Source organism: Armigeres subalbatus, chromosome 2 (genome assembly GCF_024139115.2).
Source record: "Armigeres subalbatus isolate Guangzhou_Male chromosome 2, GZ_Asu_2, whole genome shotgun sequence".
Classification (NCBI taxonomy): domain Eukaryota; kingdom Metazoa; phylum Arthropoda; class Insecta; order Diptera; family Culicidae; genus Armigeres; species Armigeres subalbatus.
In genome coordinates this window covers 81,545,229-81,560,414 of record NC_085140.1, presented here as the reverse complement: position 1 = coordinate 81,560,414, position 15,186 = coordinate 81,545,229, and the positions used below count along the sequence as shown (strand labels likewise).

The 15,186-nt window shown below is 40.1% G+C and overlaps 1 protein-coding gene across 2 annotated transcripts in view; it reads right to left on the bottom strand.

Annotated features, from left to right (window-relative positions):
• Positions 1-15,186, bottom strand: part of LOC134209478 (uncharacterized) — a 355,913-nt gene that overhangs the window by 285,167 nt on the left and 55,560 nt on the right. The window lies entirely within an intron of this gene.

Sequence of the window (15,186 nt, the reverse complement as noted above, 5' to 3'; positions counted from 1 at the left end):
TGCTCGAAGGAATTTCTGGAGCAGATGCCAGAGAAATTTAGGAAGAATTTCCATATGAATTTTCGGAATATCTACCAGAGAAATTCCCGGATAAATACTCAAAAAAGGAATTAATGAAAGTATTTCCAGCGGAATTTTCTCAAGAAGAATTATCAGAGAAATTTGGGAGGAATTCCCAGAGGAGTCTTTTAATAAAGATGTGTTCTTTGTGGAATAATTGAATTCACTTTTATGTGGATATCAGAACATTCCCTCGAACATTCCATTGCATTAAATTGAATTCAAATAAATGCGAATTGATGAAACTAATAAATCTGTCTCTCTAAAGCGCGATTTCGACCCCACCAAACTGCTTTTCTCATTACATTTTATAATTTTCGAGAAAGGCACCATCGCCTTTATGTGGATCGATAAAGTTGTTTTGTTTTCGTTAATTTAATTTGACGTTCGTTTTCTATTCGAATATTATTAGTGTGCGTGTATACAATTCACCCGGCCGGGATAACCCGGCGCAATGTGTACTGGCAAATATCCCAGCATAAATTCGAAAGCTTTCTCACCCCGGCCCCGGTCCGGCCCGGCCGAAATGAGAATAGGCATTAATTCATGATGCTGCAGAGAGCAATCAGATTTCATGTTATAGTGCCACATTGCATATTTCGACAAGCCAAGATGAACCTGCTTTTGAAAATTTTGAAGTCATGTTTATCAAACTATTTCATTTATTACTAGGCGCAAAGAATACACATTTGAGCACTTCCACGAGCTAATTCAGCAAAATATAGTCATGTAACCAGGGAATCATTTTTTCTGAAACGCGCATGCGAAAAAAGCGACAAAAGAGAACCAACGAGAAAGCTTTGTTTTTGTCGGAGATAATAATGACAAAGATCCGAAAAAAAAATTGTCAGCTAAATAAAAAGAAAACAATTTTGTTACTAACTTTTCATTTCGTAATTTTGCATTATTTCTACAGCAAATTTCGTTTTTTTGCTATCGTAGTTTCTGATTTTATTAAAATATTGGAAAATCTAACTCCGATTACAAAAATAGCAATGTATTCTAAAAAATATCAGAGCATGCAAGGCAAATGATTCATATTGTGTCCGGGTCAAAGCGCTCAAAGCGCACAAGCCCAAGTCATGGTGTTAGGTGGGACGCCAAACAGCCCTGACACGACGGCCCTCCGACGAGACAGGAAGTTTGCGCAGGCCCAATAAGCCGCCTTTAAAAACAACCATTACGAACGACATAGAAGATAATACGACTCGATACAATCGGCAACAACCTAGGCGACGAATAAAGGATCACGATTTGAAGCTTGGAAGATGGAACTGCAAGTCGCATGGATTCGCAGGTTGCGACAGGATAATCTACGATGAATTACATCCCCACAACTTTGACGTCGTAGCGCTGCAGTAAATCTGCTGGACATGACAGAAAGTGTGGAAAAGCGGGCATCGAGCGGCTACCTTCTACCAAAGTTGTGGCACCACCAACGAGCTGGGAACCGGCTTCATAGTGCTGGGAAAGATGGGCCAACACGCGATTGTGTGGCAGCCAATCAACGCAAGGATGTGCAATTTTTTATTACTTTTTTATGGATGTGCAAGCTGAGGATAAAAGGCAGATTCTTCAACTATAGCATCAACAACGTGCACAGCCCACACGAAGGGAGACCCGATGACGAGAAAGAAGCGTTCTATGTACAGCTTGAGTAGACATACGATGGATGCCCACTGCGGGACGTCAAAATCGTTATCGGTAACATGAACGCTCAGGTAGGAAGGGAGGAAATGTATAGACCGGTCATCAGACCGGATAGTCTGCATACTATATCGAACGACAACGGCCAACGATGCATAAACTTTGCAGCCTCCCGCGTAATGGTGATCCGAAGCACTTTCTTCCCCCGCAAGAATATCCATAAGGCCTCATGAAAATTACCTAATCAAGTAACGGAAAACCAAATCGACAACGTTATTAAAATAAATTAAGTAAATTCTTCTCCGACATCACGAACGGACGCACTAACCGCAGTGCGAGTATTGAATCCGACCACTACCTCGTTGCAGTATGTCTGCGCTCAAAACTCTCGACGGTGTATAAAACGCACGAGGCACGATACAAACGAGCGCGGAACAGACAAAACTTGATTTTCCGGAGGAAAAAGCGCCAAAGGGAAGATCGAGACCGTGAAGAGACGGAGGAACTGTACCGCGCTAATAACGCACGAAAGTTCTATGAGAAGTTGAACCGTTCACGTAAGGGCCACGTGCCACAGCCCAATAAGTGTAATGACATAAACGGGAACCTTATTACAAACGAGCGTGAGGTGATCCAAATGTGGCGGCAGCACTAAGAAGAGCACGTGAATGGTGATATGACAGACAAGGGTGGCGGTATGGTAATGAACCTAGGAGCACGCACGCAGGACATGCGACTTCCGGCTCTGAATATCCAGGAAATCCAAGAGGAGATCGGCCGGCTGAAAAACAACAAAGCCCCTGTAGTTGACCAACTACCAGGAGAGCTGTTTAAACCGTGCAATCACATTGCTGAACGCCGTCTACGAGGTACTCTCCCAAATTTTATGCTGCCGACTCACACCAATTGCAAGAGAGCTCGTGGGGCAGTACCAGGCGGGATTTATGGGTGAACGGAAATGTCGCAAATACAACGTGCCCACACATCATCTATTTATCGACTAGAGATGTCGTAAAATCCCGATTGATCGATTAGTTACTAATCGATTACTCTTGATTCTTGTCGATTATTGAATCGATTAATCATTGTATAGTAATCGATTAAAAATTAATCGATTATCACAACGATGAATCGATTAATCGAAATAATCAATTAATTTTCGACATCCTTATGATGTCGTAAAATTCTGATTAATCGATTAGTAACTAATCGATTACTCACGATTCATCTCGATTATTGAATCGATTAATCGTTGGGTAATAATCGATTCAAAATTAATCGATTATCACAACGATGAATCGATTAATCGAAGTAATCGATTAATTTGCGACATCTCTATTATCGACTTCAAAGCCGCATATGATACAATCGATCAGGACCAGCTATGGCAGCTAATGCACGAAAACGGATTTCTGGATAAACTGATACGGTTGATCAAGGCGACGATGGATCGGGTGATGTGCGTAGTTCGAGTTTCAGGGGCATTCTCAAGTCCCTTCGAAACGCGCAGAGGGTTACGGCAAGGTGATGGTCTTTCGTGTCTGCTATTCAACATCGCTTTGGAGGGAGTAATACGAAGAGCAGGGATTGACACGAGTGGTACGATTTTCAGTCAAGTCCGTCCAGTTATTTGGTTTGCCGACGAAATAGATATCATGGCACGTGACTTTGAGAGGATGGAGGAAGCCTACATTAGACTGAAAAGCGAAGCTAAACGGATTGGACTAGTCATCAACACGTCGAAGACGAAGTACATGATAGGAAGAGGCTCAAGAGAGGTCAATGTAAGCCACCCACCACGAGTTTCTATCGGTGGTGACGAAATCGAGGTGGTTGAAGAATTCGTGTACTTGGGCTCACTGGTGACCGCCGATAACGATACCAGCAAAGAAATTCTGAGACGCATCATGGCAGGGAATCGTACGTACTTTGGACTCCGCAAAACGCTCCGATCGAATAGAGTTCACCGCCGTACCAAACTGACTATCCACAAAACGCTTATTAGACCGGTAGTTCTCTACGGACATGAGACCTGGACGATGCTCCTGGAGGACCAACGCGCACTGGGAGTTTTCGAAAGGAAAGTGCTGCGTACCATCTATGGTGGGATGCAGATGGCGGACGGTACGCGGAGGAGGCGAATAAACCACGAGTTGCATCAGCTGTTGGGAGAACCATCCATCGTTCCACCTCGAAAATCGGAAGACTGCCTTGGGCCGGGCACGTAGCCAAAATTTCGGACAGTAATCCGGTGAAAATGGTTCTCGACAACGATCCGACGAGAACAAGAAGGCGAGGTGCACAGCGGGCAAGGTGGATCGATCAGGCGGAGGGCGATTTGCGGACCCTCCGCATACTGCGTGGTGGAAGTGCATGGACCGAGGTGAATGGAGAAGACTTTCTGGTAATAAATAAATAAATAATGATGACAAAGAGTAAATTGTTAGGCGTTACTCGAATATTAATTCTCCGCATATAACTACTGTTCTGATGTTAATTTATCATTATAGCACTCAAATAAGTGCTGTAATGAATTGTGTGCAGCTCATTTGAGTCTGCCCGGTATAAGGCGACGAAAGGGGTAACGCTTTTTTTTTTAATTAATGCGTTTGCCTTAAATAAGGCGAAAGGAGTTGATAATGACTTCTTTAAAAGAACGCGTCTGCCCTATATAAGGTGAATGGAGGGTAACTCCTTCTTCAAATGGATGCGTCTGCCCGGTATGAAGCGAAAGGTGTTGATTATGCTTTCTTTAAAAAACGCGCCTGCCCGGTATTCGGCGAAGGGAGGTGGAATGCCTTCTTTGAATGGATTCGGCTGACCGGTACAAAGCGAAAGCAGTGATAAGCTTTACAATTATTTAAAAAAAAATCACTTCAATAAAGAAATTAAAAAAAAAAACAAAGCCAAATGAATACGTTTTCTCGGTATAAGGCGAAAGGAAAAAATAAAAGATTATTCATAAAAACGTATCCTTAACAAAGTAAACTTAGATAATCTCTTCATTATGTCTGGCCCGTCTGTCAGATATAATGTAGCCCTGCACCTGAGCATCATAATTTTTGAAAACTATTTCTACATATTCTGAGAGGCCTTCCTTAGCCGTGCGGGAAGATGCGTCGTTGCCAAGCAAGACTATGCTGGGTTTAACTTCTGGCCCGGTCTGTATCCCAGTACCCACCGTTGGTTTGGTCTCTGCGAATGGATTGCCGAGACTCTCATAGACTAAGCCCATTAATATTATAATCGACATGCTTTAGGGCCTTGTGAGGTTGAGATATATTATAATTGGGCAATCCACTTCCAGCGTGCATTGACGACAGATATGCAAATATCATCCGTAAAACTTTGCCTCTTTCTTCGTTGGGTAACGACCGGAGTTGAACGTTCGATAAGACAGCATACAAGCGATCAAGCCAACGGATAGCTCGTTCGGCGAAATTAGGCCGCATAGACCTAGTGAAGCGTTAGAACCTGCATTAGTGCTCATTGTAAACGTCCCGTTCGTATACTCTCGGGGACAACTGTTTACAACGTAATGGCATTATCTCCCCAGCGGAAGCTGGAATTGTCAACTGCGATGCCGGACTGGTACTAACTGCCCTCTCCTTGTTGGGAAGATAAAGTAACGACTCCAACTTAGGAAGATATGGTTTTGGTAGAAACTATTTCCTGTAAGTAGGAACGCTATCGATATTCATTACTACATATTACCTGGATGTATTTCCAGTTGGGAGTCGGCTATCAATCCATTGATTTTCACATTCGTGTATACTAGGGTGGCTCAAAAAACACTTTTTCAAATTTGTTGATGGGCCGCCCTCTTATTCGGCTCTATTTGATGCCCTGATGCTCTGGGAAAAAAATCAGCCAAATCGGTCAACGTTTGGGCGGTGCTAAACTCGTTGAAAGTTTATATGAAAAAATGTATGCAGAAACATCCAAAAACAGTGATTTGCAGTTGAACGGCACAATTTACGATCAAGAACAATGATACTCATTCAGTTCTTGTAGAATTAAATACAAAATGTTATGCTGAAAACCGCGAGAAGATTAGAGTTTATTAGGCAAAGATATTACCATTTTACTGGAGTGTTGTAGGGGTGAATTTATTTCTTTTCAAAGGTAAAAGAAACGAAATTTGCTCAAACCCTACTTCAGAGAAATACTAATAACTTAGCCGGGCAAACTCTAATCTTCTCGCGGTTTCTTGCATAACATTCTGTATTAAATTCTTCAAGTTCTGAATGAGTATCATAGTTCTTCATCGTAAGTTGGGCCGTCCAACTGCAATTCACTGTTTTTGGATGTTTCTGCATACATTTTTCCATATAAACTTCCAATGAGTTTAGCACCGCCCAAACGTTGACCGATTTGGCTGAAATTTTGTCCAGAGCATCAGGGCATCAAATAGAACCGAATAAGAGGGCGGCCCATCAAAAAAATTGGAAAAAGTTTTTCCCATACTAATTTGAGCCACCCTAGTGTATACTCATTGCAAGATTCCCCGAACTTGGTCTGCAAATCGAATAATGCCCAAAAAGGATTTTTTCCTATATACCCGATTGAAAATTTTAACAACTTCTAAGCCCATAGTATTAAGAAATTTTGTTGATTGATGATGACAAATCAAGACAAAATTTTCAAACGCTACCTGTTGATGGTGCTGGTTTGCGTGGGAGAGCTATCAGATTCGTCAAATCGTCGTTTGAATTTTTGTTTACAAAAGCAGATAAGTCGTTTTGAAAATTTTGTCTTGAAATAAAAGTTTTTTGACGTAGGACTTACGTCTCCCTTTACTATACTGGATGTCATTTAGATTTTTGGAAATCGAGAGCGTTACGCGCGCCTTTATCTTTCGACGGATTTTGAAGATTTATATATCAACCGACTCGGATACTCTCCAGCAATTTGTCAATTTCATTGAAACTTAAGATTATTATCGATAAGCAATTGGAATTTTCTATTTTAGTCACTACTACTTACTAGCAGGGTTCGATCCGCTCACTCAATCTCAGGAGCACAGGATGCTCCCTCACGAAAATTTTCGGGGAGAAATCGCTTTTCGGGAAAGATAAACAGCCTAGAGAGTGATAACCATTTTTCGCTCACTTCGATTGCCGCCAAACGTTGGTTTGCTCTTTTTCTTTCATATTCGAGTCTTTTCGTGGCATCTTCAATGCAAATGGTAGTAGCTTATGTAGAACAAATAACCTAATGCTTTCATACAGATAGCGTGGTGGTGTGGCTAGAGTAAGCGCATCCCTGCGGCTATTATTGTTACTATTCTGGGTTCGAATCCCGGCGCAGCCATACAATTTTGTAATTGTTCTGCGATAATTCTCGCGAAAAGTGAGTGAGTGGGTAAAAGTGATGAAACGAAAAAGGATTTTCATCTAATAGGCAAGATTTTCGTCTATCATCCAAGGGTAATTGTAGAGAAAGATTGATAGGTGAAAGATGATCCTCTACATAAACAACGAAAAAAGATTCTCCCTTGGCCGGAGAAACGCTTGCTTTGGTCTCATTGAAACGAAAAGTTGAAACCCTGCTTACTAGATACTTATGATCAGCTTGTTGATCCGATCTAGAAAATCTACACAGTATAAAAATGTTACAGCATATCTGATGTAACAAAAAGGCTCCGTTCGATTCGACTCATTTTTCCATCACTTTTTAAAATTACAGGTCGTCGTTACTATGGAGCATGTATTCAATATTGCGTACAAGAAAAATTTGGATGTAAAATTGAAAGCTATTAAACACAAAAATCTGAGTTAAAATATTTCCATAGCGTGTAAATTTCAGAATTTTTAACTGAGTACGATTTTTTCTTTTTTTTCGATTTCATAAGCATTAAGGTACCCAATATTATGTTAATACTGTCGTTTTACAAGGGTAAACAAAATTGCAACTGGCAGGCGGTAACACCTGCCGTTTCCGTACAATTAATTATGAAAAATTCATTTAAAAAAAAACAAAATTAAGGGTTATTTTATAATGTGACGGGCTTACCCGCTTCTTTTTTCATCTGTATGTTCAAATCATCAAACTTTAACTAGATAATGACCTAAAGAAAGATTCTGTATGCTGATTGCATAAGTTCGTATAACTGATAAAGTAGCAAAATATTGGATTTAGGTTTGGATTTGGGTTCGAGTTTTTTATGTTTTATTAATGAGATAAAGCTAGGGGAAGTGCTCCTGGATTTCATCTCATGGCTCCGATGTTCATCCCATCAAAATCAAAACAATGGAAAGGTATTTGATTTATTTCTTATTTTTGTGATTTTTTTCAGCAGTGAGCACGTATGTTGTCAAAAAGAAATTGGCGCCTTATTTTTTTTGTTTGGCTATGAGATGAATATATGTTCAGTTAGATGGAGATCGGGACAGTTCCCCTAGTTAGTTTCAAAACACAGTAATACATTTTTTATAAATAATGGTTTTGTTATACAGTTTTCTTCACGAGACAGTTTTCATTGTTTTCACCAAACATCCGAAATCGAAAATCCCAATAAACTAGAAACCCACATTTTAAATTCCATTATGCTCTAGTGTCACAATAACAAGCATACAAATGGTACAAGGTATAACTTTACTCTGCAAATATTTCCTGTCCCTTATAACTAGTGACGTTCAACGTCCATCTAACGCTGGGTTCTTTCGCTCCATCGTTTACATCGTATTTTTTCCATGCTTTTCAAATTCAACCTTCTATCGGCTACTGCTACGGCACCAACTGCATTTAGGTTCAAGTTCGTCGGATGCAACAGCCACACGGCGACTACAGACTGCATTTGGGCCAGCACACTCCACTGTCCGATGCACAGTGCATACCAGCGTTACGTATATCATTTTGAGGTAGGGCACCAACGAAAAACCCACCGCTGAGCCACAAGTTGACCAACTTGCAATTCAATTAAAAACCTTTATAAACTGGATGCATTTTTAACCGACCGACCGGTGGAGGAAAAAAGTAAAACAATCACCGTCCTCTCTCTCTCTGCATTTGGGACGACGACATTGCACCACTGGCTTCGTTCGGAAGAATGACTAGACGTGCAACGACCGCACAATGGGACTCGTTCAAAATGAAAACGATCAGAACTCTTCCACCATTCTATGGCATCTAAGCTAAATGCATTAAAATAAATAGCTTTCTAGCTAACATTTCATTTAAATACGATTAATTTTCAAAACCTTTAAACGAAAATGAAAAATGAAAAGTGCTACGAGCAAAGTTTCGACTTTTCGTTTCAATGAGACCAAAGCAAGCGTTTTTCGGGCCAAGTGAAAATCTTGTTTCGTTGTTTATGTTGAGGATCATCTTTCACCCATCAATCTTTTCTCTAGAATAAGCATTGGAAGATGAACGAACATCTTGCCTATTAGATGAAATTCCTTTTTCGTTTCATTACTTTTACCTTTTACTCACTTTTCGCGAGAATTATCGCAGAACAATTACACAATTGTATGGCCGCGCCGGGATTCGAACCCAGAATAGAAACAATAATAGCTGTTGGGATGCGCCTACTTTAGCCACACCACCACGCTATCTGAATGGAAGCGATAAGTTATTTGTTCCACATAAGCTAATACCATTTGCATTGATGATGTCACGATAAGACTCGAATATGAAAGAAAAAGAGCAAACCAACGTTTAGTGGCAATCGAAGCTAGCGAAAAATTGTTATCACTCTCCATGCTGTTTTTCTTTCCCGAAAGGTGATTTCTCCCCGAAAACTTTCGTGAGGGAAAATCATGTGCTCCTGAGATTGAGTGAGCATTACGAACCCTGGCTCGTAGAGAATTTACGATGGCAGAATTTTCAAACGAAATTTTGAAGAAGTTTCCAAAGAAATCTTTCTGATGAAAATTCCGGAAAAAAATCAGACGGGTTGTTTACAAGACATGACCGCAAGGTAGACGTTGGACAACGTAAGGATATTATTGTAACCCCGAGCAGCAAAAGTCAGGCAAAATCGGTTACAGCAACTTGTTTGTGACTAAATCTGGTTATATATGAGTTGCATTAACCTAAGTGGAACATGTGTGCTGCTAGGGACACAATACGCATTGTAGTTCATTATGGTTACGATTTTAGTGTCAACTAAAAGTATTGTATAATTTTCTGCAGCGTCCTCCTCCTCCTCTTGCATGGTAGCGCTGGCGGAGGAAATCAAAGTACATCTACCTATATAGATCGATTTCCTCACATGCCAACAGCATCCGAGTAACATTTAGCTTGGTGTCGCTGAGGAAATGAAGCGGATTAAAACTGATATAATAAACCAAAAAGCCCTTTTCAGGGCCACAATAATCACTAGAAGAGTGATATTACCGACTTGATTTTAAAAGTAAAAGTGAAAAGAGTTATTGCCGATCATCATCACTCGAATCCATGCGAATACATTTTTGCAGCTTCTCCTTCTGACACGCGCTCGTGATTTAACTACCGACGGCAACATACTGCTGTCACTAAGCGATTTTAATTTGCTCTTTAAACCAAATTCGTCTCGACTAAACCTTCGCTTCCACAAAATTGTGATCCTGAGAATCGGTTTATTTTCAATATCTTGAGAAAATTTCACTTGGCGTCCACTGATGCTATCTTTGCGAATAAATATTTATAGCATCTCCCTCCGATGCGCCTCTCCCTCGTGATTCTGCTACGAACGGCAATTTTCTGGCGTTGCAAAGCGCTTTCCACTTTGAACAACAACACAACAACCTTCCCTTGTATAAAATTGTGACCCTGAAAAGAACCAATTTATTGGTCTTGCAACAAAACCAGATCCAGAACCATGCCAGAAAATTTCATTGCAGTGCCGCTGACGCCGACGATAGCCACTCGATAGTTTGTCGCTTAACTGCTACAGATGCAGGAACCACCCCCTTCAATGGGTTTAGGGTCATTTGGCCGAATGCCGTTTGGCCGAATGTCGTTCGGCCGAATGTCGTTTGGCCGAATGCCATTTGGCCGAAAGGGTCATTTGGCCGAACGCCATCTGGCCGAATGCCGTTTGGCCGAATAGTTTGAATTCTCTGAATGAAGAATGGAGAAAGAAGAAGGAAAGAGAAAGAAGAAGGAAAGAGAAAGAAGAAAGAATCGAGGAAGAAGAAAGTATAAAGGAAGAAGGAAGAAAGAAGAAGGTAGAAGGAAGTAGAAAGAAGGAAGCAAGAAAAAGGAAGAAGGAAGTAGGAAAAAGGAAGAAGGAAGAAGGAAGAAGTAAGAAGGAAGATGGAAGAAGGAAGAAGGAAGAAGAAAGAAAAAAAAATAGAAGAAGAATGAAGAAGGAAGTAGGAAGAAGGAAGAAGGAAGTAGGAAAAAGGAAGAAGAAAGAAGAAAGAAGGAAGAAGGAAAAAGAAATAAGAAAGACGGAAGAAGGAAGAAGGAAGAAGTAAGAAGGAAGAAGGAAGTAGAAAGAAGGAAGCAAGAAGAAAGAGGAAGGAAGAAGAAAGAAGGAAGAAGAAAGAAAGATGCAGGAAGAAGGAAGAAGGAGGAAGGAAGAAGGAAGAAGGAAGAAGATAGAAGATAGAAGAAGAATGAAGAAGGAAAAATAAAGAAGGAAGAAAAAAGAAAGAAGAAGGAAGAAGGAAGAAGAAAGAAGGAAGAAAAAAGAAGGAAGAAGGAAGAAGAAAGAAGAAAGAAGAAAGAAGGAAGAAGGAAGAAGGAAGAAGGAAGAAGGAAGAAGGAAGAAGGAAGAAGGAAGAAGGATGAAGGATGAAGGATAAAGAAAGTAGAAAAAAGGAAGAAGGAAGAAGAAAGAAGGAAGAAGAAAGAAGGAAGAAGCAAGAAGGAAGAAAGATGAAGGATGAAGAAAGTAGAAAGAAGGAAGAAGGGGGAAGGAAGGAGGAATAAGAAAGAAGAAGGAAGAAGAAAGAAAGAGGAATGAAGAAGGAAGAAAGAAAAAGAGAGGAGGAAGAAGGAAAAGAAAAAAGGAAGAAGGAAGAAGGAGGAGAGAGAAGGAGAAGGAAGAAGAAGGACGAAGGAGAAAGAAGGAGAAGAAAAGAGAAGGAAGAAGTTCTCTGTTCTCAGTTGTCTGTTCACTTTTCTCTTCACACTTTTCACATCTCACTTTTCACTTCTTACTTCTCATTACTCATGTTTCATTTCTCACTTTTTGCTACTTGTAATTTGAGGTCATTTGTTTAACTATTCGGCCAAATGGCGTTCGGCCAAACGGCATTCGGCCAAACGGCATTCGGTCAGACGGCATTCGGTCAAATGGCCTGACACCCTACAAAGCTAGGACCGCTACCAACGCCATCCTTCTGTGCGCTCTCTGTTCCCGCTCTCCATGACCACTCGCCCGGAGAAAATGGAATGGTGGGTCACGAGCCCCGTAACTTACATCATTCTGATGTCCGTGTTGGGAATGCATGAATGGGATTAGTTTGTTCTGATATTTTTACTGGGTAGGACGAGAATTTAATTTTTCAATAGATTATCATCAATAATCAAAACTTTCATTGAAATGACAAATTGCTGAAGAGTTGCGGAGCCGATTGATATATAAATCTCGAAAATCCTTCAACATATAAAGGCTCCATTAAAGTTCAAAATCTCACATGATTTCGTGACGGTCCCCAATTTTAGATTCTGATTTAACACCTAGTACCTTTGAGTAAGACGTTGTCCAACGTCATAAACTCAATACTGATAAATGATTTTTAATAATGAGCTATATAACGTACATTTTTATGACAGAATTAGAAACGAAAGTATAGATTGGAAAGTTCCATTAGGAAACGTCGACATTGAAAATATGGATATAGAAAAGCATTTTTTTAAGGACGAGCGGAGGGCAATTTTTGTAATGATTGAATCGACCTGCCTTCTGTAAACTTTGAGTTTATTCACTAATTACAAAAATTGACCATTTTCAACCCCCACCCACAACCGTCTCGTAACGTTTTTTGTATGAAAGAGTTCTGAAATCTGTGTGGGTTGTAACGCTCTGGCAGGTACCCCCACCCCCTAAAGCGTTATGTAATTTGTGAACGGACCCTTTCCATTTGAAGAGGAAGAGAAACAAAGAGGAATTTGAATAGGAACACTCGCATATTCCCAATTTTTTTCGTACCTTTATGAGATACTGCAGCATTGCAGCAATCAAATTAACGTGAATAGTGCTGCTGGGAAAATTCCGACTAATTTTTCAATGATATCTGACAGAATTTCCGCTGCTATTCAATCAACCTGCGGTAGTAATAACATTCAATGTTTACTACATATGTGCATTTCTTGTTTTGCAATTTTTCATACATTTAAAGTGCTTGACCGGTTTGGCTCATTAACTTTGAATCTCATTTTTTGTTAATGTTATTTAATAATATTTTAAATTCAAATTAAATTTACCATTCCGGGCTTGAGGGGCATATGTGTTTGAAATATGATAACTAAACTACTATCTATAGTATAAATTTGCAATAAGAATTAGATAACTTAGTTGATGATGAGCTCTCAAATCATGGGCTGGTTAGAAACCAAGCAACGAACCCTAAACCGATTTATAACCTTACCAAAGCGTTCATTTTTTTTATCCCGGCCAGACAGTGACAGTGACCATCTCAGATGCCCATTTTCTGGGAGGGGTATTCATTCATGATCACTCGCAGGAATTTGTTTTGAGCCCCTTGATGTTTCAGATGATGGTGTTTTACGTCTCTATTTTAATGATTATTTAATTCAACCTCAGCTCATTACTGATTTAGATGTTGGTTTTTTTCTCAGCTTTCCCAGACCGGCGTGTCGTTCTCTATCACAGAGAGGATGATCTGCTTGTTGATAGCAAGCTTTTGAAGGTTTCACTTCGTTTTTTTTTCAACTTGTTGCCTGAAAAAATGTTTGCTGAGGGACAAGTCTAGACAGTCGGTGATGCTGGTTAGTTCCGTGCAATTGAGGGTGATTCCACAATTCTAAGACGGAACATGTTTGAAGTATTTTGGCTTGCGACATCTCAAACTTTATGATTTTGCAAGGCATGTTCAAATGGTTGTCTTCTGACGGCATTTGACCCAACTGGTCACATTTCAGTATGTTGATTTTCAGGGGGAAGTGGCCATATTTTATTTTGGCTTGCAGCGAATCAAACTTTATTATTTTGCAAAACATATACATAGAGCAGTCTTCTGAGGGTTATTCCATCTGTTTACATTATGAGAAACAACGAAAGGATTCCAACGGTGAACCAGCACTCTCGAGTCGCCAGATGGGTCAATGCCCTCACCATACATTGCTTCGAACTTGTTTTGCTAGAAAAATATATTAAGCTCTTTTAGTGGAATGTATTAAACCGTCTAAGACGAATTAAGTACTGTCCATTTAATTCCACTAGTTAATTTTCGTAATCTTTGCAGATACGTATTTCGACCACAACTGTGTGGTCGTCTTCAGTGTCTTGTACTTGACTCGACTTCGAGTCGAGTCAAGTACAAGACACTGAAGACGACCACACAGTTGTGGTCGAAATACGTATCTGCAAAGATTACGAAAATTAACTAGTGGAATTAAATGGACAGTACTTAATTCGTCTTAGACGGTTGTTTTGCTAAATCATGACATCTATGACAAGAAAAATCATGAAACTCATGGAGTCACAAGCCACGTTTCAGTACTGATCAAAATGTGGCCACTTCCTCAAAATCTCTTGGAAAAACTCATGGAGGAGTTCCCAGAAGAACTCCCAGAAAAACTTCCGGAGGAATTCCCACAACGAAGTCCTGAAGGAATTCATGGAAAAGTTTCTGAAGAAATTTCCAAAGAAATGTCAAGAGGAGTAAATGGAGAAATTCCCAGATGATTGTCACTAACAAGTAAGATAAAATAAACCGTAACAAATCCTGAAAGAGTTCCCAGATGAATTTGTGGAGGAATTGTTTGTTCTGAAGAACTCCTGGAGGATATCCAGGAGAGACTCCTAAATTTATTCCCGAATGAAATTCTGGAGTAAACTTCGACTAAAGTCCCGAAGGAATTCCAAGAGGATTTTGCCTATAAATACCCGGAGGAATTCTCGGATAAATTCCCTAAGTAATTCCCCGAGAAGTACCTGAAGGAATTCCCGGAAAAAAATATCTGGAAGAATTGCCGGGGAAATGCTTGGACGAGTTCATGGAGAAATTCCTGAAGGAATTCTTGAAAGATGTTCTGAAGGAATTGCAAAAAGAATTCCAGAATGAAATCCTGAATTTCTGGATGTATTCCCGATAAAAATCCAGGAAAATATCCCGGAGGAATTTCAGGAAGAGTTCCTGGATGAATTCCCGAAGAAGCTTCTGGAAGAATTTCCGAAGAAATTACTAATAGATGTTAAATTTTGGAACAAAACTTGAGGATTTCCGTCACAAAATTTCTGAAGAAACTTCTGGAGGAGTTTTCAGAGAAAATTCCGTATGAATTCCTGAAGGAATGCTCAAATGCATTCCTGGAGCTCAATTGATGACAAAAAAGTGCATACTTAGGCGCTGCTCA